Here is a 27,329-nt window from a genome sequence, read left to right as displayed (position 1 = left end):
AAGGCACAGGTTATCAACTTGTTGTCCTCCTGGAGTGCAGCTGGTTTCTCAAAGGTAACAGAAGCTTACAAAAGACTCTGTGACTTGAAGACAACTCTCCCCCGCCACGCCCCAATACCATTTGGGCTCTTCCTCTCTCCTCAGACTATGGGGACCAGCAATCTGTGCTAGCTCAGGTACAACAGCACTGGGTTTAAGGTGTGAGCAAGAGAAAGGCAAGGGGATAAGGGACGCTGGCAAGCTGCTTGGACTGGACAGACACCCTCTATTGATGTGCACAGTGCCTCTGTAAGGTGAGGTCCCAGGAATAACAGTGAGGCTTTTAGAAAAGTGTTGAGAATAAGTGACGAGCATTGCGGAGGGATTATCACCCCCTTTCACCCTCAGCCTTTGTGAGAGACTGGGACTTTGGCCTCCCTAATCCAGACCTTAGTGCCCTCATCAGCAGGAAACGTAATTGTATTTACATCATAAGATGGTGGGACAGAACCACAGCCAAGTATGTGAAGCACAGAGCTTCATGTGAGTCTCCTCCATATGCACACATTTTTCTCCTTTTTCCCCCAACTTTCCTGAGTAGATGGGAGTCCCAAAGGCATCAGTAGGTGAGGGCAGTGTGATGATAAGGGATGAAATCTATTAGTTGTGCAAACTGTGACATAACAGTGCAAGCACATCCCCGTGTAGGCAGTTTGATGGTTTGCAGAGCAGTGCTGTATCTATTACCCATCCCTGCAGTGATCCTGCTAAACGGTCCTGAAAGACTCCAGAGAGGACACAGAAGATTTAAAGACAAAGCGTGAAACAATGGGAGCACAGGTAGGAAGGAAGATGGTGATGGAAAATCTAACTGTGGAAGGTGGTGGGAAGCCTCTTAAATATTTTATTGCCAGAAAGGTGCTCCTTCCTCCACAGCCTGTGTGTGTCTGCACATGCATTGTTGACAGGCGTACAAGTGCACAGAATGAATGAGCACACAAGAGGTGAGGGCACATGGTAGCTGGGGCAGAGACCAGAGTTAGTACTTTAAGAAAAAGGGAATAATAACTTAGTATCTCCACCACTAGTGCACATGTTCCACGTGCTAAGAAATTCATCACCGATGCCTGACTTCCCTCCACCCTCCACACCACTCTACCAAACACAAAAGGCTGGTGTGAAGGCCTTTCTGTGGAAGAGGAATACAGAAGCAAACAAGAGTGAGGTGGGAAATTGAAGGGAAGGGAAGAGGAGGCAGCCAAAGATACCCCAAGGGTGTTTATGTGTGATGAAAACATAAAGGAATTTTAATTTGTTCGTGCTTGACAGCTGCAGAAATGTGGGACCCTGAGCAGAGTGTGTCAGAAGGGAGAATTACTCTGTCTCTCTTCCACAGCTTAAGTCACACAAAAGGGGTGGAGGATAAGCTCATGGATCTCATGACCCCGTACTGTGTCACAGCGGGGTTTAGCACTTCATCTGTACCACCACCCGCCTGGAGACACTTCCCAAAACCTCTTTATGAACACAGGGGCTGAATTTGCAGAACAGTTTGGGGGAATGTGACAAAATAGAACATGTTTTCATGTCTAAAACAGAAAATACCCAAAGTCTGATGAAAGTTTGCCTTTGCTGCTCCATCAGAACAGGAGATTTATGAACTCATTCATTTTCAAGGACTAAAATGCAGGCCACTCTGGCAAGTATATAGGTCAGCAGGTGGCCTCACCTTCCCCCTTGAGGGGGCTGCATTGCATGGCTTGGGGGGATTTATAGGAGCAAGTGAGATTCACTTGCAAAAGGAGCATCTTAACATAGTCTTAACTGGATCCCCTAAGCACAGTGCCTAGTCAGGTATTCTTTTAAGCACAGATCCTTATATTTCATAAGTAGTTAGAGATTATTTCTTTTTTGCTTTGAGGCAGTTTTCAGAAAAAGTGCAAAAGGTAGGTACTTTTCTTGGAAAGGCTACATTTCTACGGGGAGTAAGTAATGTGGGTTTTGCTGCATGGGTCCTGCAGATGGGAAGACACACACCTTCCTTCTCACATACGGAAAGATGGAACCAAAAACGGTAAACACTGGTAATAGTAACTTTTCAAAGGAGGCTCCAGCACTTCTTAATTCAGTGTTTTCTCTCCCTAAAAGTGAGAGAATATTTATTTATGTTTTATTGGTTATAAATGAAATGCATGCTCATTCTAGGAAAAAAAGTCTTTAAGTATAAAATAAGAAAATTAAGCATAAAATTAACTTGTCACACTGCTACTAAAAGATTATGGCAGTTAACATTTTGGTGGATTTTCTTCAAGTTCTTTATTACTAATTTTTAAATACTACCTATTAGTGTTGGGGAGATTTTTTGATCACTATTTAATTAAACACTGTATCATGAGTAACTTCCTATGCTTCCACATATTCTACACTCAACATTAATATTAATTCTATAACATTCAATTCATTCAGTGAAATAGCTGCTTTACTGAATGGATATGTCATTGTGAATCTGATCATTATCTATTTTGAGGCAATTGAGTTGTTTCCGTTTTGTTTGTAAATATAAGGGATATTTTTCAGTTGGCATTTATACACATATATGTGAATACTAGGCTCATTTAAAAATTATTTCCTGATAGTAGATTTTTAAAATTGGAACTGCAGGGAACTTTCAGGTGGTTCCCTGTGGACACAACTCAAGATGCCTTTTCCTGAACAGGTGAAGGGTGAGCACGCAGGCAAACACGGGCCTGAATAGCCACCTCTCAGTGATTAGATGAGAACTTCCAAGAAAACCTGACCAAAATTTCCTCTACACCTTTCTGCCATCTATCTTTTCATGCCAGAAATGCCTTTAACATGAAACTAACACTTCTTTTTTACAAAATAGACATATGTTGTGATGTAAATAGTTGTGGAAGAGAAACATTTTCACTGCGGGTGATTAAACCATGTGCCCCTTCCCATTCCTCACATTCCAGCAGAATTTTATAAATACAGAGACAGCAGACATTAGGGTCTTAAAATGGAAGTAGCAGGAAGCCAAAGGAAAAAGATTAGATAGAAAACTAAATCCATGCCTGTCACAATGTTCCCATGCATATTTGATGAGAGGAGAAGAGAAGCTTAACTCTTCCCTCACAGTAAATAAATAAATAATAGGTTCTCAAGGATTGGAGTTAACCTCCTACCTGGTTAAGAACTTGCAAGCCTGCGTCAACCAACTTCCACTTCTAGATAAGCTGAATGAATGAGGATGAATTTACCTTCCTGCTGGAAGCAACGACAACTAAAATGAAACAAAATATGATTAATAGTGGTTTTTAAGATTTTGGATATTAGGTATGACCCCTGATAGGTGAATGAGAGTGTCCCCAAAGAGATGGAAAACAAATGGGGCAGATTTTAGGAATGCCCAAGTATACTAGTAACAGAGTTTGTGGAATATGACAACAAGAGGCAGAACAAGGCAGCTAAGGATTACATTAGCAGAGAACAGAAAGTTGCACAGAGAAAGAAGCTCCAAAATCTTGAAATGGTCTCCCTTAAGTATTAAACAGAATACTGATCATTTGAGAAAACTACTCAAAACTTAAAACAAACAAACAAAAAAACTATCTGTAAAGATTAAGTGAAAGTGCCCAGTGCTGACATGCAAAGGGGAGGCATAGAACTTGTTCCCAGAATCCAGTCTGGAAAACTTCATAATTCATGGATCATTAGATTGCATAATGAGAAAGGATTGCCCTCAGTATGAAATAATTATCCCTAAACTAAAGGCTACTCTGATCCAGTGTAAGAAATCTTAAGAGCAAGACACAAATAGAGAAAACAGTTCCTAGGTGCTAAAAATGTATATTTCAGAATATCTATAAAAATACAAACATATCCATGCAAATCAAGGTAAAATTTGCAGCATCTGGCATTTAATATAACATTGTCAGTCATATAAAAGAAGTAGGAAAATACAACCTATAATACAGAGAATAATAAACCTATTAAATCTGATCCAGAAATGACACATATTAAAATTAGTAGCCAAAGACATTAAAACAGTTTTATAACCATATTTCATATGCTCAAAGACAAAGACATCAAATATATAAAAAGATCAAAATCAATCTTGTAGAAAAATACATATATATTTTATATCTATGAGATAAAAATACACTAGATTAACAGTGTATTAGATATAATAAAAGAAAAGATTAGTGAACATAAAGCAATAGAAACCACAATTTAAAAAAAAAAAAAGGAGAAAGAAAAAGTAAAATAATAAAAGCACTTCAGTGGTCTGTGGGACAACTTGAAATAGATTGATAGGTAGGTAGATAGATGGATAGACAGACCCTAAGGTGACATAAAAACATTTGAAGAACCCATGACAAAAAATTTCCAAATTTATTAAAACTGATAAGTCCAGGGCCTCACCTGTGGCTCAGAGGAGTAGAGCGCTGGCCCCATATGCTAGAGGCGGTGGGTTCAAACCTAGCCCCGGCCAGAAACTGCAAAAAAAAAAAAAAAAAGCCCCCCCCCAAAAAAACTGATAAGTCCATGATATCAAGAATTTCAGTGAACCCCAAGCACAGTAAAAATAAACAAATTACATCTACCTCCATAAAAATCAAATTGTTCAAAATGAGTAATTTAAAGAAATCATAAAAGAAATTAGAGGAAAAGACACATCATATACATAGGAACAAAGATAGAGTTATGGCAGATTTCATTCCAGAAACAATGCAAGTGATAGGACAGTGGATCAGAATCTTTAATATACTGAAGAAAACCCTGTCCACCTAGAAATCTATACCCAGCAAAAATACTTTTACCAGTTTGATGAAAATATTTCAAATTGTATATAAAACCAGCGCATGGTGCCCCATGATTGCATTAATATACACAGCTATAATTTTTAAAAAACAACTCTTTTGAAAAATAAAGTTGATTCTCCAAAGTAGACATACAAATGATTAATATTTTATTAAAGATGCTCAACATCATTAGTCATAAAAGAAATGTACATACAACTACATACAATTCACACATATAGTGTGGCCTTCATGTTCTTAAAATCTGCTCTGTGTTGAATTCCATTAAGTAGCCATCAACTATACAACTTTTTATAAACTTTAAAACAGTTGTACCAGAATTTTATTAGGATATTTATTTATCAATGTAAGAATGGGAGCTTAATCTCATCTGAAGAGATTAAATCTTCTACTCTTACTAAGCTTCTAATTTAAAGAGCTAGGGTTTTTTTTTGTTTCTTTGTTTGTTTTGGCCAGGGCCAGGTTTGAACCTACCACCTCCAGTATATGAGGCCAGCACCCTACTCCTTTGAGCCACAGGCGCTACCCTAAAGAGCTAGTTTTAAATAAGCATATATAGTATGGTAGGAAAACAAAAATCCTTCCAAAAGTTATTTGCACTTTGAGACTTTATTTCTTTATCCAGTCTGAGTTTGCCTCTGTTATAAAAAATCTTCAGGATAAAAATCTCACTTTATGCCCATCACCATAAGATCATGAATAGTAGACTACTTTAGACCACTTTAGATCTTGTTATAGATTGGGAATCCCTTATGCAAAATGCTTAGGACCAGAAGCGTTTCAGAGTTCAGATTTTCCCAGATTCCGGGATATTTGCATACACATCATAAGAGAAATCTTGGGGATGGGACTCAAACCTAAACGCAAAATTTATTTATGTTCCACAGCTTATACACCTAACCTGAAGGTAAATATATAAGGTTTTTAATAATTTTGTGCACATCTTGCCTATGTACGTGCCATTTTATTACTTTTGTGGGCATGCTTGCATGGAGGAAAGTGGGACGCTGTGGAAAGGCATATCACAGCTGAAGGGGGCTGACAGGCCTTTTGTCTCCTGGAAAGGCTGAATAAATTCCATTCCGGGCACCTGTGTTTTGACTGCCACCTCTCACATGAGGTCAGGAGAGGGATTTTCCACTTGTGGTGTCCTGTCAAGGTTCAAAGAGATTCTTATTTTGGAGCATTTCAAATTTCAGATTTAAGAAAGAGGGACGCTCAACCCGTACCTGCCTTGTTGAAATCAAACCAGTACATCTACATTCATGAGCCATTGACCCAGTAACCAGCTAACCATGACTTAGTTGAATTATTGATATAAAAGTAATTAAGAAGATTAGACATTGTTGCTAACCTTGGGGTTTTTGAATATTTTAAAGTTTTAAACTTTTTGTCCTTTTTTAAAAATTTCTGTTTGAGATGAGGGTACAAATGATTAGGTTGGGTTATTTGCATTTGCAAGGTAAAGTTTAAGTTGTAGCTGTGTCCTTCACAGGAAGTAAGCCATACAGCCACACATTGTTCCAGCTATATTTTAATAGTAAGTATTGGAAGTTATATAGAAAGATAACTTGATACAGTGCCTAAGACACAAGGAACTTTTTTTTTTTATTAAATCATAGCTGTGTACATTAGTATGATCATGGGACACCATACACTTGGTTCATAGACTGTTTGACACATTTTCATCACACTAGTTAACAGTCTTCCTGGCATTTTCTTAGTTATTTTACTAAGACCTTTACATTCCACATTTACTAAGATTCACATATACCCTTGTAAGATGCACCACAGGTGTAATCCCATTAATCCCCCTCCGTCCACCTACCTCCCCCCTCCCTCCCCTCCCTTTCCCCCTTCTCCCTATTCTTAGGTTGTAACTGGGTTATAGCTTTCATGTGAAGGTCCTACATTAGTTTCATAATAAGGGTGAGTACATTGGATACTTTTTCTTCCATTCTTGAGACACTTTACTAAGAAGAATATGTTCCAGCTCCATCCATGTAAACAGAAAGAGGTAAAGTCTCCATCTTTCTTTAAGGTTACATAATATTCCATGCTGTACATATACCACAATTTATTAATCCATTCATGGATCAATAGGCACTTGGGCTTTTTCCATGACTTAGCAATTATGGATAGGGCTGCAATAAATATTCTGATACAAATATCTTTGTTATGATGTGATTTTTGGTCTTCTGGGTATATGCCCAGTAGAGGGATTACAGAATTGAATGGCAGATCTATTTTTAGATCTCTAAGTGTTCTCCGTATCTCTTTCCAAAAGGACCCCTGGGCAATTGAAGCTGCTTCAAAAATACACTATTGGGACTCGATCAAACTAAAAAGCTTCTGCACAGCCAAGAACACAGTAAGTAAAGCAAGCAAACAGCCCTCAGAATGGGAAAAGATATTTGCAGGTTATGTCTCCGACAAAGGTTTAATAACCAGAATCCACAGAGAACTCAAATGCATTAGCAAGAAAAGAACAAAGGATCCCATCGCAGGCTGGGCAAGGGACTTGAAGAGAAACTTCTCTGAAGAAGACAGGCACACGGCCTTCAGACATATGAAAAAATGCTCATCATCTTTAATCATCAGAGAAATGCAAATCAAAACTACTTTGAGATACCATCTAACTCCAGTGAGACTAGCCTATATCACAAAATCTCAAGACCAGAGATGTTGGCGTGGATGTGGAGAAAAGGGAACACTTTTGCACTGCTGGTGGGAATGCAAATTGACACAAGGAACGTTTATCATTCATGTCCTATCATTCATTCAGCCTTTAGTCCCCAAGACACCTGAGGGCAAAGGATTCAGCTGAAATAAGTAAAGGATGCTTACCCCAACATTATATTTGCTAAAATTGCTTTTGCCTTCTCCTTTCCAGTCCTGTCTGTAGACAGTGTTGCCAGCTGACCTCACCCCTCTTCCCTCCAGACACCTAGGCTGCTGCTTCTGTGCCTATTCATCAGCTGCCATTCCAGGCACCAGGCTGACTTAGCAACACCATGAGCCAGGGCCATGCTTTCCACTTCCTGCTTTCCCCCTCTAGTATCCTAGATTTTTCTAGGACCTGTTACTTCAACCCATGCCACACAGTGGCACAGACTACCCACAAACCAAAGGCTCCCCAGCCGTGTTCACTATTTGTGTGATGATGTGCTACCACGATCGCCTGGGAAGTCAGAAGTGTAGAGAAACGTAACTGATTCCCGTCTGCTGTGGCCCAGGAACCCACAGCTACCTCCCTGTTCCTTCTTCAGGGCCACGTGGCACTGCGCGATCCACCTGGCACGCCCTTCACAGTGCTCGCGCGCGCCACCTAATGGCTGCGTCTAAGCTGTCTTCCCTCTGAAGCCAGATAAGCAGCCTGCGCGATGGAGACTGAAAAGCAAAGGCGGTGCCTGTGGCTCAAGGGGTAGGGCAGCAGTCCCATATGCCAGAGGTGGCAGGTTCAAACCCAGCCCCGGCCAAAAACCACAGGAAAAAAAAAAAAAAAAAAAGCAAAGCTGAAGCCAAACAGCTGACCTAGTCTCTCAGCTCACAATTTATTCCCACCCCCAACCCCGTTCCACCCCAATTGTGAGGATATTTGTTTCCGGAGACTTTCAGAAAGTAGTCATACATAGACAATAGATGTTGTGCTATCAGTAAAGGCTACTTTGATAAGGTAATGTTTTCAGGCTACTCTTTGCTGTGCTGCAGAATTGCTGATCTTCTACCAAATAAAATTTGGTGGATCTAATCCAAGGATCGGTACATTCAAGTGTTCCAGACAATAGCTGAAGATGCAGTAGATGGGTCCTCAGTCCTCTTTTTAAGGACTGATGAATTCTGTTTTTCATCATTTTTCTAAAACGTAGAAAGATTTAAATACTAGGTGCAATGTGTTTGGCTAAAAGGTTAAATGCAAGTAGAAGAAACTAAAGAGCTCAAAGCGTTGTTTAGCAGAAGCAGAATGACTATAGCTATAGAAACTCTCAAATGAAGGAAAAAGTGGCAGGGTCGGGGGAAGAGGAGCAATAATGTGAAAATCACTAGAAATAAACTCCCAGTTGCTGTGGGATTGAAGACAAATCTCTAAGTGCTGACAGCAGCTCCCCTTTGGGAGACAAGTATTTTTGAATTTTTATTTAGCCTTTATAAGACAGGCATAATCTCACCGAGGAAAAGAGTCCTTCTCCTGAAAAGCCATCCCATACCACATACTTGTATGTTCGCAAAATGTGCAAACATGCAAGGGAAAAACACCCCATTTGGGCTTCATCAAGCTGATATCCAAGACTATTCAAGAAGATGCCTTTGTTTTTCTATTATTTTGTTCAATATTATTGATTTTCAAAATTAAATAGAGTGTCTTAAATGCTTCCAATCTTCCAGAATTGAAATCCAATGAGAAGAGGTAAAAAGTAGGGAGAGGGGGCAGCGCAAGAGAATAGAGCATGTAATACCTGCATCCAGAGTTTGTGGAATTTTAAAAAGTTAAATGGTAATACAAAGGATATAGTAAATTAAAATATGATTAAATGTCAACAAAATAGTAGGCTATAGATAGCCCAGCAACCTAAAAGAAAGCAATGCCTGCTGTGTGGTGGAATAGTTAGGAATACAATTTAGTTAAGTAGAGAAGTGGACTAGTTAAACTTGAGAAAAAGCCTTAAAGGGAGAGCTGGGGAACAAATTGAACTGACCCTCCCAATCAGAGGAAGAAACATAAAGCAAGTTGGGTGGCTAATTGAGTTGTAGAGATAAATCCTGGGATCTAAACTGATTAGATTCATATACTGAATCAATTCTCCATGAGTTTCATCACTCCTCTAACCACAATACCTCCAAGAAATAGCACAGACGTTTCCAGTGAAATCATATCTTATCCACAAGTACTGGGATGAGGACATCCCTTGGTAACAAGAAAAGCCAATTATTATAGCTCAAATGGTACTACCTGGGATTTTTAGATCTTCTGATGCCTCAGTCATCATGTGTATAAACAAGGAAGCTGAAAGTAAAATGAAAGAAAAGAATTTCTGGACTGAACCTGCACTCATAAATGTTTTGCAGAGAACATCTAATTAAGAAATTCCATACAATTGCAACTCCCACTTTGCTGCGTGAATAACTAGGCAGCCTTCTCTTTAGAGTGGAGTCAAAATCAGCAGAATAAAGCTCACAGTTCGAGGTGGTCATTTCTATTTTTTTAAGTCTTTTTACATAGATCATAAATACATTTATGCCCATTTCAGTGTGTTGATTATTTGTACAGATTGGAGTGCTTAAATCATACTAATCAGCATAGCTTTCATCTCATTTACCCATTTATAGCATTGGGACATTTGTGTTCTACACATGATAGAACCAACTTGTACTTGCAAGGTGCTCCATAGTTGTGGTCACCTACTATCTCCTACTATCCCTCCAAGTCCCTCCCAATCCCTCCCCCTCCCCTTCCCTCCTTCATCATAGCCTAAAGTTGTGTTTCATTTTTCATATGCAAGTTCATATGTGAGTTATTATAAATTGTTTTCACAGTAGTGCTGAGTACATTGAATACTTTTTTTTCCGTTCCTGAGATACTTTGCTAAGAAGAATATTTTCCAGCTCCATCCATGTAAACATAAAGGAGGTAAAGTCTCCATTTTTTTACTGCTGCATAATATTCCATGGTATACATATACCACAATTTATTAATCCATTCATGGGTTGATGGGCACTCGGGCTTCTTCCATGTCTTGGCAATTATGAATTGAGCTGCAATGAACAATCTTGTGCAAATATCTTTATTGCAAAATGATTTTTGGTCCTTTGGGTATACACCTAGTAGAAGAATTGCAGGATCAAATGGCAGGTCTACATTTAGATACCTGAGTGTTCTCCAAACTTCCTTCCAGAAGGCATGTACTAGCTTGCATTCCCCCTAGCAGTGCAGAAGTGTTCCTTTTTCTCCAAATCCACGCTGTCAACATCTGTTGTTTTGGGATTTTCTGATGTGGGCTACTCTTACTGGAGTTAGATGGTATCTCAGAGTAGTTTTGGTTTGCATTTCTCTGATGATTAAAGATGATGAGCATTTTTTCATGTGTCTGTAGGCCACGCGCCTGTCTTCTTCAAAGAAGCTTCTGTTCATGTCTCTTGCCTACAATGAAATGGGATCACCTGTTTTTTGCTTAGTAATAAGTTTGAATTCTCTGTGGATTCTGGTTATTAGACCTTTGTCGGTAGTACAACTTGCAAAAATTCTCTCCCATTTTGAGGGCTGTCTATTTGCTTTACTTAGTGTGTTCTTTCTAAAGGTGCTGCCCTTGTGAGTGACTCTCTCTGAGGGAGGAAGACTCACAGAAAAGGGCAATGCTGCTGGAACACAGTGTGCATCAGACATCCTGAAAATCCGTGGTAGGTCCCAGGAATGTGCTTTTTAAGGAATATCTCAGGGCCATTTGCTTTGCAGGATTAATTCTAATTTGTCAATCAGTTGGAATTAACCAGTTCCAGTTGAGCCCTTTACCCAGGATGTGTATGGTATGGACTTTACCTAACAAACACAAACAGCATAACCTAATCCTTTGTACCCTTATACCAATCTGAAATTTAACAAGAAGAAAACTAACATGACGAAAGGGGAAATGTGAACATTATCGTTTATTTGATAATTACTAACTTAACAACAATGAAACCAATGAAACAGGCTTACAAATAGTGAATATTTGTTTGAACACCTGGTCACTTACTAAATTTAGGAACATCTCAGCACCTGCTAAAGATTATTACCATGTTGTAGAAAGAAATCAATAGGTAAGAACCTAAAATAATTTATGTAAGTTATGAGAATAACAGTTTATCAACAGTCACAATTTTAAATAGCTCAATTATTGGCTCGGTTTGTTTTTTTTCCATCTTGTCTCAACAAGCTTTGGAAATGAGTTGATAAATAGAAATGAACCTTTTTAACCAAGTTTTTATAGAAAAAAGCCAAACATTGTATTGATTTAGTAAATCACTCATTAATCCTAGGAAACTACCACCCAACTGCAGACATGCATTTATCCCAAATCCTGTGTTAGCAAGTGTGAGTTGCTCTGAGAATAATGTCCCTTCTCCTTTGTCATTTGTTTTTCTCTCAACATGTAGGCCCACATAACGGGGGTAAGAAATTGTGTCTTAGGGACTTGTCAGCTGGCTGTCTCTAGGAGGGTAAGGATACTCACTACTCACCTATTCAAGCAGAACCTAGCTTTTGAAAAGATAAATGTTGACCTGGGCCCACCAAGGAACCAGAAAATAATCCATATTATTAGGAAAATGAATGCTGAGGGAGGGTGGCGCTTGTCCCCAGCTGCTGTGCTCTGCTGCTGCCCGGCTCTCCTTTGGATTTCTGTCACCTGCCTCCTTTGTTGGTCTAGGGCAGTGGTTCTCAACCTATGGGTCGAGACCCCTGTGGGGGTCAAACGACCCTTTCACAGGGGTCGTCTAAATACATCCTGCTTGTCAGATATTTACATTATGATTCATAACAGTAGCAAATTTATAGTTATGAAGTAGCAAAGAAAATAATTTTATGGTTGGGGGTCACCACAACATGAGGAACTGTATTAAAGGGTCGCGGCGTTAGGAAGGTTGAGATCCACTGGCCTAGGGTCTCACTTTCCTCACCCTAACCCCCTAACCCCCTAACGGCCTTGGTCTACAAGCACATAGAAGGGGCAGGCAGTTCACAGCTTTGGAGGCGTAGTAGACAGGGGCAAAATGATCCTCTGTGCAAGGTCACCCAGAAGACTGGGGACAACAGCTAAGTTAGAAATAAACTCCCTCTCTCCTGTGTGAGCAGAATGGCAGTTACTGCTAGAAGACTGTGTGTGCTCTAGCTTGAGCTACAGGGCATGTGGTCAGGGTGGGGCTGGTCTTTAGCTCTTACTCTGTGTAAAAGCTACCTGATTAATAGCTTTTCTCTATTTGTAAATTTTCTCTTAATATTTTATAATTAATAATTTAATAATATTTACAGTTTTTCCTCTTAATATTATACAATAAATTATATAATATTTTATAAATTATAGTGACTATGGAAGGTATTTAAGAACTATTACTTTTAAGATCACAGCTCTGAGTCATCTGTGTCTTTTAAAAGTGTGATATGGAAGGGTGCTTGGTGCTTGTTTGGTTGTTGTGATGCTGTTATGTTATGTTTTGTTTTTTGTTAGATCTTGGTTAAGCAAGTCCAAACTGACCTTGCTTTGACCTTGCTTTGACCTTGCTTTGGTATCAGCACTCATGAAGGGAAGGCACTTTAGGGTGGTCAGAACTCAGCATCCTGCAAGCACACTCCTGACCCAGGATTGTGTCACACCCACTGCAGCTCCTGTCAAAAGCTACTTTGCAGAGAACACTTTGCTTGACTGGCAAAGGGCTCCCTCTGCTTTTGAGGCATATTGCTCCCAGGTTCAAGTAACAACTTCAGTTAGCAGACAGATGTTCCCACTGCTACTATCCAAGTTGAAATTAATAGTCATTAGCAACTGATAAGGCAAGACCATGTAGGATATGAAATCATTTTTGCTTCCTTTTTCCTGCTCTGCTGAGCTCAGGGGGTACACATGCACTTGTCTGTGCACATGTATTTCAAAAGCAGCTGGAAGTAACCGTGATTTACCCCAGAATGGAACCTGGGCACTTAGAAAAATCAGCTTCTGCAGTTCAATACACCTGTTTTAATGTTTTCCCAAACACGAAGTGGAATTGCTGCCAAGGTTGGTAGAGAAGCCTAAGAGAAGTTCTTCTACAAAATGGGATTCTTTTCTATTCTTATCGCACATTATGAAATACTCACAATCATTTGCATTATAGCCTGCTGTCACAGATGATAAATTATATGAGGGAAAGAAGGCTACAATACAAAGGAAATTGTTCATGCACACTGAATTGGGTGGTAATCTAGCCACAGTTTGCTATTAATGAAATGAGAAATATTTACTGGTCACCTACTAGGTGCTTATTATTTGAAGGATAAAGCACAGTTGCTGATTTCAAACAGAAAACAATAAATTAGAGAGTAAGCGTTTCTCTTTGAAACAATATGCCCTAATGATGGTAAGTCAGCTAGGACCAATCAGAGAAAGACAGGAACCTGAAGACTTGACAGCTTGTTCACTTAGCTAGTCTTTTTTCCATCACTAAGATCAGTCCTTAGATGATCTTTGCTGCAGTTCCAAATCTAGCCTTACATTTAAATTACAACCTGGGCATCTTGGTACCTCAGAGGACCTTCCTGCCTTGCTGGCCACTGTAGTGGGGCTTGGCAATCCCTGGGCAATCCCTTCTCTACACGTATTCCACAGACATGAGCTAAAACCCAGCACTGTAAGGGCGACACTGAAATTGACTATTTGTATGTAAGTTGGAACGAGTACACTTACCTGTAATAGCCTCCATTCGTAAGTGCAAGTCATATGTCAGTCTAATGTTTATTTGTATAACTGGGGGTACTGTCTATATTCGCAATGAAAAGCTCTTTCCATTCAATCAAGCAGCCAGGGTGGGATTTCACTTCCAAAACCAACACCTCACTGTGGCATATGATTAGAAAATGAGTCCTTCTTCCTGCAGTATTAACAAGAAAAGCAGGTAGATGTGCCACTCTTGAGACTTGGGATCCTGTGTTAGCTCCTCAAGTCCTCCTGGCTGCTGTCTTCTCCCCATCCTGAGCTGGGCCCTCATTCAATTGTGAATTCTGTCTGACTGCTCATGACTAAGCCAGGTTGAGAAGAAACTTGCCGGAGAAGCGTGGCTGACTCCCCAAATAATCAGCTACCTCTCACACACCTTCAGGAGCTGAAGTTGGTCCCCACTGCAAAAGGAGGACTTCAAAGTCACTAGATGCTAATTTGTTTGGGTTCTACTAAAATAACATATTTATGATCTGTCTTCAGCCCCTGAGTTTGTTTATCTCACTATTCCCCTGGGCACACACTCAGAGCAATCATTCAGGAGCTCCACTGGATGCTTGGTATCTGCTAATGAGTTTAGCACAATAACAGCTGATCCAGTGGCTTAAATAGCAAGCTTAGGATACTCAAAAGGAAGCCGTCTACCACCACCAGAGGTCACCAGTTATGCCTTACTAGTATCTATTTGGTGTAAGCATAAGTCATCCCTTCTTTCTTTTTTTTTATTTTTTAAAATTTTGGTTAAAAAAAGTATAACATAAAATTTACCATTTTAATCAGGGTTACATGGACAGTTCAGAAGTAATAAGTATATTCACATATTTTGTGGACCCAATTTTCAGAAATTTTTTATTTTGCAAACTGAAATTCTATACCCATTAAACCACAGCCTCCCAACTCCCCACCCCCATCCCTGGCAACCCCCATTCTCTACTGTCTGTCTCTATGAATCTGACTACTCTGGGTCACTCTTATAAATGGCATCAAGTAGTGTTTGTCTTTTTGTGACTGGCTTATTTCACTTAGTTTATTGGCTGCAAGGCTCATCCATGTGCTAGCTTATGTTGGAATTTGCTTCCTTTTTAAAGCTGAATAATATTCCATTGTAAGGACATATTACATTTTGTTTATTCACTTATTTGTTTGTGTACGCATAGATTGCTTCCACTTCTTGGCTACTGTGAATAGTGTCGTTATCAATGTGCATGTGAAAATATCTCTTCAAGATCCTGCTTTCATTTTTTTTTTTCTTTTGGATATATACCTAGAAGTAGAATTGGTGGATCTTGTAAATGTTATATAGTAAAATTTTTATTTATTTATTTTTTGTGGTTTTTGGCCGGGGCTGGGTTTGAACCCGCCACCTCCGGCATATGGGACGGGAGCCCTACTCCTTGAGCCACAGGCACCGCCCGTATATAGTAATATTTTTTAACTTTTTGGGAAACATCATGCTATTTCCCTTATGTTTGTACCTTTTTATATTCCTGCCAGAAGGGCACAACTTCTAGTTTCATCACATCTTCACCTGTTATTTTCTCCTTTTGTTTTTTTTGGTCTTTGTTTTTGCTTTTGATAGTAGTCACCCAAATAATTGTGAGGTGATATCTCCTTGTGACTTTGATTTGCAATTCCCACTTCACTAGTAAGGTTGGACATCTATCAATATGCTCTTTGGCCATTTGCCTATCATCCTTAGGGAAAGAAGTGTCTGTTTAAGTCCTTTGCTGATTCTTGAGTTAGATTACTTGGGTTTGTTGTAGTGTTTGTTGAATGTCCCTTCCTTCTTAAGAATATGCTTATGAATATTTCTGCTGTATATTAGTAAAGCAAAGCTTGAGAGTTTGTAATGTAAACATTACTAAGGATCTTTCTAGATCAGAACTGTGTATAATTATAATTATTATCCTTACAACTGCAAAAATGCAGCGAATCACTCACCCGCCCTTAGTTTATTGTCACCAACATTTGCACAGGAGATGAAGTAAACATGCGTGCATGTTTGCTGACAAAGGCAAGCTTCTGCAATAAAACTTCCGTGTGGTGGTTGTTTGGGGCCATTTTCTAGTTCACTACTTTTCCCCCTAGCTCCTCAGGCTGTGATCTCCCTACTTTTTTTTTTCCAACACCCATTATCTGCTTTCCCCCTAGGGTTCTCTGAACCCCAAGTTTATACCTACAGATTAGAATCAGATTTTCCAGGTCTCACCGAAAAAAACATCTCTCAGAAGCAAACACAAATCATTTTGTGTTTTAGGAAAGTTTCTTAAATTTTATTATAAGATACTTTTATTATAATATATTATTATATTCTTGGGTGAGGAAAACTAAGAGGCCAAGACTGAGCTAACAGCAGATAGCCTTGCACACCATGACAGAGCCCCATCCTCACCCCGCATCATGGGCATGCTCAGACTGAATTCTCAAGGACCCCTTCCTAGATACTTTTCTATGGTATGGAAAATTTCTAAGATATGTGTGTTAAACCACGCTTTGTCTGTTCTGCTCCTAGTTGGCAATTTTGCAAGGTGATGAGACAATCAGCATATCTCTAAGAAGGGATCTTCTCACTGTCCAAGGCAGCAACACCTCAACTCACTCTTGCATTCCTTTCTTTTTCTTTATTGGTTTGTGTTTTGTTGTTGTTGTTGTTTGGGGCTTTTTTTGTTTGTTTTGTTTTGGTTTTTTGGTGTGTACGTGTGTGAAGCATGTTTTATTTCCTCCAAACAATTTAACATTGGAGCAGGTATAGGTTTTGTTTGTTTGTTTTTTAATTTATCTCAGTTTAATGTGAGAGGGGTTAGAAATAACCAGGTCAAAATATTTGATTTTATGAGGAAGAGCCCTCTTATGGTTATGTCCCTCCCACACAAGGTGTGCTAAACACTCCCACCCTGTGCTTCCTCACCCCAACCTCCTTCCTCTCCGTTGTTTCCCCTCCCCCCAACTTGAATTGAAATAAGTTTTTTTCCAATGTGGGCATGCATTGGATAGTCCACTGGCTTCATATTCATATTGAGTACATTGGATATTCGTCCTTCCATTCTTGTGATAATTTACTAAGAGGAATGTGTTTAACTTCATCCAGGATATTACAAAAGATGTGAAGTCACCATCTTTTTTATGGCTGAATAGTATTCCATGGTGTGCACTTATTTGTATTAGCAGTTTGCTAATACATTTATGAATTGATGGGCACTTAGGTTGTTTTCACATCTTGGTGATTGTACATTGAGCCACAATAGACAATCTAGTGCAAATGTCTTGATGATAAAATTATTTTTTGTTCCTTCTGGGTAGATGCCTAGTACTGGGATTGGGGGGTCAAATGGGAGAACTGATTCCTTTCTAAACAAGCACTGAGCACTCACTCTGTGTCAGACACCATACTGAGTCCTGTCATCATGGGGACTTTTTGGGTAATAAAGGTGATGCGGTTCTGGTCCTCAAGTAGAACTTCTATCTTCAGAATGCTCTACACTGATTTCACAATTATTTCTGCAAGTCTCAACAATTCTGACCCCTTACAACTCTCCCCTTTCTTTACCTTGGTTTGTCCTCTCCTCTGCAAATTTCCCACAGGTGGGCCTTGGCTTTTCCCCAGTATTTGTAAATAGTTACTTGGGTTTTATTTTACTGCAACTTATGTGGATCTTGGGATTTAGACTACTTTAGTTTCTTTTTTTAGTTTTTTTTATTAAATCATAGCTGTGTACATTAATGCAATCATGGGGCACCATACACTGGTTTTATAGACCATTTGACACATTTTCATCACACTGGTTAACATAGCCTTCCTGGCATTTTCTTAGTTATTGTGTTAAGACATTTACATTCTACATTTACTAAGTTTCACATATACCCTTGTAAGATGCACCGCAGGTGTAATCCCACCAATCACCCTTCCTCTGCCCACTTCCACCTCCCTCCCCTCCCTTTCCCCCTTCCCCCTGTTCTTAGGTTATAACTGGGTTATAGCTTTCTTTTTCTTTTTTTTTTTTTTTTTGCAGTTTTTGGCCAGGGCTGGGTTTGAACCCACCACCTCTGGCATATGGGGCCGGTGCCCTACCCCTATGAGCCACAGGCGCCGCCCTGGGTTATAGCTTTCATATGAAAGCCATAAATTAGTTTCATAGTACGGCTGAGTACATTGGATACTTTTTCTTCCATTCTTGAGATACTTTACTAAGAAGAGTATGTTCCAGCTCTATCCATGTAAACGTGAAAGAGGTAAAGTCTCCATCTTTCTTTAAAGGCTGCATAATATTCCATGGTGTACATATACCACAATTTATGAATCCATTTGTGGCTCAATGGGCACTCGGGCTTTTTCCATGACTTAGCAATTATGAATTGGGCTGCAATAAACATTCTGGTACAAATATCTTGGTTATAATGTGATTTTTGGTCTTCTGGGTATATACCTAGTAGAGGAATTATAAGATTGAATGGCAGATCTGTTTTTACCTAGTAGAGGAATTATAGGATTGAATGGCAGATCTGTTTTTACCTAGTAGAGGAATTATAGGATTGAATGGCAGATCTGTTTTTAGATCTCTAAGTGTTCTCCAAACATCTTTCCAAAAAGAATATATTAATTTGCATTCCCACCAGCAGTGCTACTTTAAACAGCTTTCACATGTAGTTTTAATAATCACCTCTTCTTATTTCTATGCTTATTGGGGCTCCCACTAAGTTCCAATTTCTGGTCTGAGGGGGCTCTCAGCTCTTGGTTCATTACAAGGACAGAAATAGTAGATTTCATCTGAGTCTGGTGAAAAAGTGCAGATTTCTTAGCTCGGCTTGCCAACTCCGCAAACTTCTTGGTGTTTCCATGGACTCATCTCTTGACTTTGTCTCTCCTATTTAAATCATCATCTAGAATTATCCTCAGAGATTGATGAAGGCAAGATATGATAGACCAGCAGGGAAAAAAAAATATCAACATGGAAGATTAATTCTCCTAAACATTTTCTACTCATCCTGAAGAGTGCACTAATACCCATAAATCTTATACCAAATTGTACAGCTTAAATCTTATGGCTATAAGTCTCCAGCACACCAGCTATTGAAACATAAAAATAATAACCAAATTTTAATTAGAGATGATATTTAATTCTAAAAAAATAGCTACATATTATTTACTTCCCCTGGCAATAAAGTATTACATTTCAAAATAAAGCATAAAAATTTTGGCATCTTTTATGTGAAAGTTTCTGGACATTAAAATGTTACAAAATCTCCAACACAGATTAAGGTTCTCAGTCATTTAGAGATGGTTTAAGTGTAATTCTGTCTAGAAATAGATTGGTTCACTACACAAAATTCTATATAATCTATGCTGACTGGGTTACAGCTATTGGATTCCATTCACTGGACTCCTTGATTTTGCACTGTTGGGGTTTTAGGAATGGATTTTTTAATTGCTTAATATAGCTCAATATTTTCTTTCCATTCAGACAGTTTTCCTGGCCAAAGGTCATGTTTACAGCCAAACTCAAGTTTAATCTGACTTAATGAAAATTATTCTCTTACTACTGGGGGGCTCTGACCTGGACCAACGGCATAAACAACAGAGAAATCATAGCAAAAAAACATCGTAGTAGTAACCAGATACCTCGTCTAGCATGAAGGAATTACTGAAGATGTAGCAGCTTCTGGGCTGGTGAGTCCAGGGGTAGTTTTGAAAATAGATTGACACCTCTGCTGAGGATGGCACCTGATACCAAAGCTCTTGTTTAGTTTTTGTCTCTTCAGAATTATTTATTCCTTGCTCAATTTTCTTACATACTGAGTTGGAATATACATGTCCAATTGCTTTCACTTGCTACATATATGTTTGTAGATAAAATTGCATCTTTTTTTCCTAATTGACAATAATGAGGAATGAAATAATATCTGTTGTCTTCACCACACCCATGGAGAGAAATTCAGCATGCCACCATCTCCCACTCTTCTACCTCTCCTGACAATTCTCTTGTTTCTTACCTATCATTTGGAATTTTAGGCCAAAATTTTTATATGAGACTATGTGATTAAAACTTTTAAACTATTAAAAGCCCTTAATAAATGGCACTATTACTGATACCAAATTATGATATTCCCATTCAAAAATATTTCCTGTATTTGTAGTTTTCTAACAGGAAATATTTCAAATATTCATCATTTACTATTTGCATAACTGGTTTTCCTACCCTATTTCCCGTTTTTAATCAGTTGATAATTACTTCAGTTGGCCAAAGTGTACATTTTTTCTAGGAAGCATTCTTTGATGGTATGCTTTATGCATCCTCCAATAGAAAATACTATTTTTCTATTTTATTTTCACATGAATAACAACATGTCAGTGGTGCACTGGAATAAACAGACTAATTCAAAATGGTATGTGCACTTTACAGTGCCAGAGGAAGTGAATCTAAGGCCAGCCTGTTCAATCATAGTTGCATAATCAAGAATTTTTAATTTCCCTTTACTTTACAATTAAAAAAATTCTCATGTCTAAAACTTTTAGCATTTCTTTTATTTAAACTGGTGCTTGGTGAGCCTTTGTACTCTGCACATTACAGAAAAAAGGTTTCTCCTGTTAATTTGACAATTCTATAACATTTTAAACTGTATTCTCAGGATCTGTGTGTCTCATCTTTTCTCCCATTTTTTCTCTTTCTCTTTTTCCTTAAATTCCTTTATATACAAAAATTCTCGAAATTTATCTTAGAAGAAGAAATTGTGTCACACTTTTAGTGAAGAATTTATATATTTTTCTTTCGCCTAAACTCTGATCTCAGATTTTTTCCCCCTCAAAATGAAAGTTTCTTCAGTTTCCTTGGTGGGAGGACTAAGCATCAATCATTAAAATTTTCTTCTTCTTTTTTTTTGAGAGTAAATCTATTTCAGAGCAAATTATTTACTCTGAGTCTTTAGAATGTTCCCTTTTTAAAAAAAATGTCTACAGTTTCTCATGAGCATAATTATCGTTTTGTTTCATTCTCTTAATATGAAGATCTATGTATGTCTATATTATTTGATAGTCAAATAAGAATTGATAAAGAGTGTGTCAACCAGCAACTGGTTAGTTGAGCTCTGCAGACCCAGATGAAGTAGGAGAAACCTAGGAGTCTGTTTTTGGTGTGTCATAACTGATAGACTAGGAAAAGCACCCCAGCACCAAAAATTTTGCTTCTAGTTAAATCCATTGCAGTATTTATTGATGCCACCTTTGCTTTTTCCATTGGTCTCCTTTACAGGAGGTAAACTCACAAAGAAAAAGGAATAACATTCATTACCAAGGAAGTTCTTTCCAAAGGTGAATACCCTCAGGTAATTTCAGAAAGGGCTTAAGATTTTGTGCATCAAATAGTCCTTCTTACTCCCTGTTATGGGATGAACTATGTCCCCCCCAGAAAACATACATTGAAACCATGAGTGTGTAATTATTTAGAAATAGGGTCTTTGTAGATGGAATCAAGATGAGGTCATCCTGAAGGAGGATGGGTCTAATCCAATGACCAGTGTGTCCTTATAAGTAGAGGAAATTTGGACGTGGAGAAATGCCATGTAAAGATGGAGGCAGAGATTGGGGCCAAGAAGTGCCAAGCATTGCCAGCAACCAACAGAAGCTAGAAGAAAAAAAGGATTCCTTTCTAGAAACATCAGAGGGAACTTGGCCTGCCAGCATCTTCATTTTAGAGTTTCCAGTATCCATAACTGTGAAAAAATAAATTTCTCTGGTTTTTAAGTCCCTGGGTTTGTTTGTGCTCTCTCTTGGATCACGTGCCTGGTGAGTCGGCTGCCATGCAGGAGGCCATCTTACACAGTTTCCCACAGCAAGGGACTAAGGTCTCCAACAGGCACTAGAGTGAGCTCACAGTTGGATCTCCCTGCCACGGGGAATCTTCTGATGAGACCATAGCCTGGTCAACAGCTTGTCCCATAGAAACTGACCTATAGAAATTGTACAATAACTAATGATTGTTGTTGAAACCCTTAAGTTTGGGGGTAATTTGCCATGAACCAGGATATAATTAGTACACCTGTGCCCATCACACCTGTGACTATTTTCTTCATCTGTCTATTTTTATGATACGGCCTTGGAATAAAAGCTAACAAGCATGTAAGTCATTCCTTCCTTCCTTCCTTCATTTACTCTATTCTGTCCTGGCCATTATACTTTTTATTGTATCTATAGAAATGATCAAGTTTGAACCCTTATGGTACTTAGAAACAAGTTATTCCATTTGCTATAAAATAGGTACCTTAATAAGCACCTCTCTGCCAAAGAGGAGAAAACGGATAAATAAGGAAAGGAAGGAACGAGATGTTTGAGTGCCAACTGTGCTAAGTACTGTTCTAGGTATTTTCCTATATTCATTCAGTTAATAGAATTCTTTGAGATTTAGAAAAAAAATATTATCCTTTTTTAAGTAAAAGGAAGCTGAGGCTTATAAAATTGTAGTTCCTTGTACAAGTTTCTGCAGATAATAAATACAAGTCAAGTTAGGTCTGCCTTATTTCTTTCTGTATCACCCATTTGCAGAAGTACTACTAAATTTAAATCCTACATTTGTGTTAATAATGTGAACACTAACTAGCATTTTCTGAACACATCCTGTGCAATAGGCCTTGAATCAGAATTTTTCCACATTATTTCACTAATAGATTACTTTTTGAAAACTCTAGCATGGCTAGGCAGAGATAAGAAAAATCATGTAGTATGTAGAAATAATTCTAGCAAAAAGTGCCTACGCCCCATTACAGACTGTTTTCAGAAAGGCAGTGCAGTCAAATTCCATTTAGTTGTGTATACTGTAAATGTGTTATAAACTTAGCAATTCATTAAAATGAAAATAACCTGAGGAATGACCTACATTATACAGTACTATAGGAGTCAAGGGGAATTTATTAAGCAAAACCAAATGCAACATTCCTCACTTATATAACTTTTTTTTTTCATCTCTCTTTGAGATGTGGAGAGGAAGTGAGTTTGCTGAGAATTGTATGCATTTCCCTGCCACTTGCTTTCATTAACAGGAGTTTCCGTGGGGCCCCTGTGCCCATATGTAAGGTTTTGATTGCCTCTTTGAACTCTTCTGCATTTTTCTACAGTAAGCTCTTTCATTATCATCTATTTTCTTTTAGAACTTAAAATAGAAATGGAATAATTTTATGTTTTATTTGATGCTTCCATTGCCAAAAGATCTGGTAAAAATGTGCCCACAAACAGTGAGTCTTGAGATGGATCATTCCACATTCCCTTTTGAGGTGCCACAGTAAACTGATTCTATGACATGCACCTTGCTACACTTTATCATTTCTCAGCCCAGAATGTATATTACAACAAATATCATGTCGTAGTTAAATTGCCAGCATTTATTTTCTTTCTCAGTGGTGCATAAAGTAATGATGTGTCTTAAAAGTGACAGCATTTTAGAACTAATGTAAGATGGTATATGTTTGAGGAAATTGTACCGTATTTACCATCTTTTTAGGAGAATTTCTCACAAAGATGGACTTTGCTAACTATTTACTGCCTACTTCACCAGCATAAAGGTGGCCAACACTTAACCAGGGGAGAGGTCCCCCTGGCAGCTGATCCAAAAGTTGTACGGCTTTGCTCAAAATAAACTAAAAAAAAAAAAAAAAATCACATGTCTCTTTTGTATTAAGAGAGCTGGTGCTTAGCTGGTACACAACATTACTGTATGTATAATTTGCTTAGGACTGGTGCCCAGCCCAAATGTCATGCCTGTAACTACTAGATGGAGAATATTTAGAATGGCTAAATAGTCCAAATATTGTTTGGTGCTGGATATTGTTTGCTGCATTCTCCATCTATTTTTCTCCTACTCTGATGCCCTGTTTCCCTGTACATCCCTTTTAATTGTCCCTCCTCCTTTATAATGGTGGGAGCTAAGGCTGCAGTGGTCAGACTCCGTGTGCTGCTGTCTAATCACGAGTTCCAGTACTGAGGAGTGACACAGCTCCTGCAGCATCCAGACCTGGGACTGCCTCTCACATCCGCACATAAACTTCTTCTGAGGATTTGGTAAACGCCTATTCTTTGTATTGAATACTTTTCTGTTTGAAACACCTGGAGCTGCAGATTAGTATTTTTTGGCTGCTGTGACAAATGACTACAAACTTGGTGACTTAAAGAAAGATTATTAGTTTATAGTTCTGGAGGCCAGGAGTCCTAAATCAAGGTATTGGGAAGGCTGTGCATCCTCACCAGGTCCTAAAAGAGAATCAACTCCATGCCTCTTCCAGTTTCTGCAACTTTCAGCAGAAAGTCTTCACTGCCTCTGTCTTCACATCACCTGCTCCTCTGTGGGTGTGCCAAATCTCTCTCTGCCTCTCTCTTTTTTCTTTTTTTTATTAAGTAAATTTATTTCAGGTTAATGTGAGGGTACAAGCAACCAGGTCAAAAATTTGATTTTGTTAAGTAGAATTCATCTTGCGGTTATGTCCCACACCCACAATGTGTGCCAACTCCCCACCCATACCCATTTGGTGAGAGCATCCCAACCTCCTCATCTCCTTTGTACCCCTCCCTCCAACTTGAAGTGAACTGAGTTTTTCTCCTATGTGGGCATGCATTGGATAGTCTACTGGCTTCATATTAGTATTGAGTCCATTGAATGTTTGCTTTTCCATTCTTGTGATACTTTACTAAGAAGAATGTATTTCAACTCCATCCAGGAGATTACCAAAGATGGGAAGTCACCATCTTCTATGGCTGAATAGTATTCCATGGTGTGCATGTACCACTATTTGCTAATCCATTCCTGAGTTGATGGACATTGAGGTTGTTTCCACGTCCTTCTGCCTCTCTCTTACAAAGACATTTATAATAGCACTTATGAACTGCCTCTATAATCCAGGATAATCTCCCAATCTAGGGATTTTAATTTAATTATATCTGCAAAGATACTATCTACAAATAAGGGAATATTCATAGATTCTGGGGACTAGGACATGGACATATTTGGGGGAGCCATAATTAGCCAATCTCGTTTTCTAACCTGGGTTAGTTTCTGAGGCTGCTGCAGTGAAATCCCACAAACTAATTGGCTCAACACTAATTACAGAAATTTATTCTCTCATGGTTATCAAGGCTGAAAGTCCAAGATCAAGACATCAGCAGGGTGATGTTCCCACCAAAGACTCTAGAAAATGATCCTTCCTTGACTTTTGTAGCTTTTGCTGGTCACTGGCAGTCTTTGCCCTTCCTTATCTTGTGGTAGTTTTGCTCAGATCTCTGTCTCCATCTTTACACGCTTATCTTCCCTCTGCAGGTTTTTGTCCAAATTTTCCTCTTCTCATAAGACACCAGGCACTGGGTTTGGGCCTACTTTAATCCACTCAATTACATCTTCAAAGACCCTGTTCAAAAATAAGGTCACATTCACAGGTACAAGTGGACATAAATTTTAGGGGAAGATCATTCCACCCAGAACAAAATTGTAAAAGACTCCTGTGGTCTTGGGAGTTGGGGCAAGCATTCTCAAATACCATGGCAAAAGGATAAGCAGTAAAATCCATGTAGAATTAAGAAAGTAATAGCCTTTGTCCTACACAGTTATCATGGATCTTGATTGCAGCTTTTTCACATCTTTTAATTCCTATGAGATTCTGAGACCCTTGGACCACCTGGATTCACCCTACTGACAAGCTGTGTGAGCTTGGTCAGGTTATTAATCCGAATGTGCCTTAACTGCTTCATCTCTAAAATGGATATAACAGCACCTGCCTCGTGGGATTGTTGTAAGGATGAATGAATGCACATGGCAGGCACTGCTGTCACAGGGATGCTATAAATACTAGCAGCTACCACTGCTGTTACCCTCTTGCTTTACTGTTACTTAAATTGGTCTTTCTTTCTTATAATAAAATAAACCCTGATAGAGATGCCCAACCCTTCTAGTTCTTTCATGACCATGTAATTCAAGATTTTGAATATAAAATATGCCCACTTTATCAATGTATCCTATTCTCAGATATTTATGCTGTAAGTAGCAAAGGGCGGTGTGTATATGTATGTGTGAATGTGCCTCTGGGTTTTTTTGTTTGTTTGTTTGTTTTGGGAGGGGGGGTTAGGTAAAATCTCATTGTGTGCCCATGGAGGCTCTGGAAGTTACTAGAAGGCATGTGAGTCAGTTAATGAAAGGAAGCTTGGGAGCTATGAGACACAGAGCTTATAGAGCTTGTGCTGCCAAACGGTTAATAAGCATCTAATACTTATTTAACTCCTTTCTTCAAAAAGAAAACAGCTTTACTGCCTCCACTGGAGACATGAGTTAGACAACACTCTCACGCTAAATTTGGCCACACCGCATCTTGGTTAAAAATTTAAAAAGTGTAACGAATCCATCTCTGTAAATCGGGAGATTAACGACGCATATTTCCTTTAGACTTTCTTCAAGAATTTGACATAGCCAAATAGGATTTGTGGGGTTAAACCCTTCTTCCTCCCACTGCTGTGCTTTTGACAGCTAGAAGCAGTGGTGCCCTTCTCTACCCCCACTGTTCACGCCTGGAAACACACTTGTGTAAGGCACTTACAGAGACTCTCTGGAAACTCTGAGAGGCTGCACAGCCACTTTGCTTAGCTGAAAGAAGACAAAAAATACTTTTGAGAGCTTAGGCATCTATTTTTCCTGGCAGAATTAGGAACTTTTACTAACAGTATTCTCTACCCAGAAAGTAATCTTCCTCTATTAGACCTCTAGAGGTGACTATAGGGTAGTGTATCAATATTTTAAGAACATCAGAATCTTTTCAACATTCCTTCTCATCTATCAAAAATATCCTTGCCAAGCCCCTTTTGATAGGTAGAGTTTTTTGATAGTACTTGTTTTTTAGGTAGAAGTAAGATTTTTTTTTACAACTTGTAAAGTTTACCAAAGAAAACTCTTACAGAGAATATTTTAAAGATCACCCCCCACCACCACCACCCCTTTGCCCATGGAAATGTGAGACTCTGTGGATGTGACAGCATCAGCTCTTCTTTGACCAGCCTCATCAGCCGAGAGGAGAATCACGGGTCTGGGACGCAACCAGAAAAGTCTTTGGTTTACACCCCTGT

This window comes from Nycticebus coucang, chromosome 4 (genome assembly GCF_027406575.1).
Source record: "Nycticebus coucang isolate mNycCou1 chromosome 4, mNycCou1.pri, whole genome shotgun sequence".
Taxonomy (NCBI): Eukaryota; Metazoa; Chordata; class Mammalia; order Primates; family Lorisidae; genus Nycticebus; species Nycticebus coucang.
This window is presented reverse-complemented; position numbering follows the sequence as displayed.